This window comes from Grammomys surdaster, unplaced genomic scaffold, assembly GCF_004785775.1.
Source record: "Grammomys surdaster isolate TR1022 unplaced genomic scaffold, NIH_TR_1.0 227, whole genome shotgun sequence".
NCBI classification, from domain to species: domain Eukaryota; kingdom Metazoa; phylum Chordata; class Mammalia; order Rodentia; family Muridae; genus Grammomys; species Grammomys surdaster.
Window position 1 is genome coordinate 3,364,434 of NW_021604672.1, and position 2,950 is coordinate 3,367,383.

At 39.6% G+C, this 2,950-nt stretch overlaps 1 protein-coding gene across 2 annotated transcripts in view; it reads left to right on the forward strand.

Annotated features, from left to right (window-relative positions):
* Window positions 1-2,950, forward strand: part of Crim1 (cysteine rich transmembrane BMP regulator 1) — a 173,555-nt gene that overhangs the window by 127,645 nt on the left and 42,960 nt on the right. The window lies entirely within an intron of this gene.

Genomic DNA, 2,950 nt, shown 5'->3' on the forward strand with positions numbered 1-2,950 from the left:
CTCTCCTCTCTCTCCTCTCTCTCCCCCTTTTCTCTCTCTCTTTCTCCCTTTCTCCCCTTCCTTCTTTCCTTCCTTCCTTCCATCCATCCTTCCTTCCTTCCTTTCTTTCTTTTGTTCTTTCTTCCTTTCTTTCTTTCTTTCTTTCTTTCTTTCTTTCTTTCTTTCTTTCTTTCTCCTTCATGTTCTCCACATTAGTAGAATTTCCCTCTGTCTTCATTTGGGAAAATTTAACTTCACTCTGTCACTCTTCCCAGCCTGCAGTTTGTTTGATTTATTTGAGTGGCATTGTGACTAGTGAGAGGTCACATATGTAAAGCCACATCGGAGTGACACATGAAAATGCAGTAAGAGTGATAAGGCCCCCCCGCCGTCTGGCTTGGCCAGCTTTATCTCCAGTTTTATGGCCCCAGATGGGCTACCATTAACCCGGAGGGACTGGACAGAGGGGCCTGATAGATTTAGCCATTGAACTCCCATATAAAGTGAGGGAAGCTTTGGAATTTTCCCACTCATTGGCTGTTCACACGGCTCAACCATCTCCAGCCAAAAGAAAAACACAGCTTAAGAAAGAGAGTGCTTGAATTAACTCTGAAAAGAGAACATAATTGTTCATTTTTCTCTCTCATAATCAAATAATAAGGCTTGGGAATCTACAGAGAAGAGCTATGTAAGACATGCAAAGTATGATTTAAGCCCAAAAAGGAGAATTTCTAAGAGAAATAAGAGAAATTAATTTCATTTATCTTATTGCTCCTACTTGAAACTTATTTCAACTACTAAGAGAATGTAAGACTGTCCCTGCCCTTAAAAGTACTTTGCCTAGGAATTTGCCTACAGTGATGTTTTTCCAGAAGTCTTTTCTCAGTACATGGGTGGATGCAGATAGAAAGGCATAGGAGTCAAGGGGCCTGCTAGAAAGCTGCTGTTGGCATGGGGCCCTGAAGCCTTCCTGCTCTCCAGAGCTTAGCTCCAGGTAGCAGCTCATCACCAGACCCTCCTAATCTAGAACCAGGTCATTATCCCTGCCAGAGGTGGTACTCCAGCCATCCTATCAGGTTGTCTCTGTGTAACATCTGCAGTTGGGGCTCCAGGATCTTCACTCATCCATGCCTGCGCTGCCAATGAGCCTTCCCAGGGCTGCTAATTAGAAAGAGCTTGACTCATTCTCAATGGAGATAATTCATATTATTTGGGAGACATAAGCAGCTCCCAGTCATCAAGGTAATGAAAAGAACATCACTCCAAACTAGAGGCTCAGTTGAGTAGAAGAGATAAGACAAAACCACCCAGTAGAGTCCTCGTTTCCACTGGCAAGCCTGGACAACAAGTAATTGTTCCAGTTGTGTTAGAAATGGGTTAATGTAGTTAGCACACACCTTAACGTAGACGAGGGTCGGAATGAATACTTTTTCTGTCTGTCTTGTCTTCCAAAGTCATGAAACTGTATGGCATGCAGGCCATTACAGAGGTTTAAATTAGCATCTTTCAAGGTTGAACTTGAGCTTTCTTTCATCCTTCCTGTCTTGTCTAATTTGGAGAATACTCCATGAAAGAAAATAACAAGAAGCAAGAAATCGGAGAGATTAGAGTAACTGAACACATTATAACACCTAATAAAATAAAATATTTAGCACAAAAATAAAAGCTATAAAATCAGGAAACATAATAAAAATCAATTATCAAATCATTTATCTTGTGTTCTAATGCTATGACCTTGAATTAGAACCATGCTTAAACTTTATATTTTGATCAAATTCATCATAATCATAATGTATTCATTTCTCAACTAGGAAATGCTAAACATGCTGGTGGTGTCTTTTGGAAGCTAATTCCTGAAATATATCAATATTGTCCTAAACATATTCTTACTAATAGATTGTTCAACTTTCTAGGATATGAAAGAAAGCCTACATTTTAAGTAAATGTAAAAAAAAAATGGACCACACATATTCATTTATATTGTGTATTATAAAAAGCCTCTGGCTCCTCAGACAGAAACAAAAATTGGTGTCTGAATTTCTGCACCCTGACACAATCCCAACAGTTCTGAAACTATTTCTTCCAGACAGTCCATGGTGCATTGGGGACTCTTTAAAGGTCATTGAGGAAAACCTCAAGTTGAGAAAAGCAGTGGTTCCCACCCAGATGTAGGAAACAGAAACTGGATATGGGCAAAGCAAGCACCCAGATTTGTTCTTTATTGCTTTTAGGCTCAGAAACTATTTCTAGAATTCTTCTCCACAAAGAAATTGTTCCACGGTTCCCTTTAGAAATAGTTATTGAGTTCCTCCTCCTCTTTCCAGCCCTCTTCCTTCAGAAGACATTTAGGTAATTTTTTTTTTAATTCCTCGGCTGATTCATGATCACATGGTATTTCAGGGTGATCCTGTAAGCATCAATATGTTGGATTACCCCTTGCCAAAACCTGCCTTGTGCAAGCTTATCCTGACCCTCACAGACAAGGAGATGCTTCACTGTTTCTCTCCTTTACAAGAGGTTTAATGATCTATTTCTATCAAGTTGATTTCAGTATACTTCATAAGAAAAGCTGTTTAACCCAGCTGTGTCCACCAACCTTCCATGGACAGAGGGCCACCATTACCTTCTAGCAGGAATGGACTCGCTAGAACATAGTTTCCACATCATGCCTTATATCAGTCAGAAACACAGTCTAGAGTGTAAATGAGGATTTCCTTGAACCAGGCCAAGATCCATGAGATTATTTCCATACACAAAGAGCTGTGATAACAGCTAGTGAAAAGGGAAGACTAATAACCATTTCTAATGCATGAATTCCAGGGTATTGTGACTCTGAGACAAGCAGAATGCATGTCTCACATATTAGACGATGGATACGTCCTCAGTGCATGATCCTGGTTCCTGACTCTTCAAAATCACTTGTTTTCCACTACAGACTTACTTGTATTAAAACTTTAAAAAGAAAAAAAAA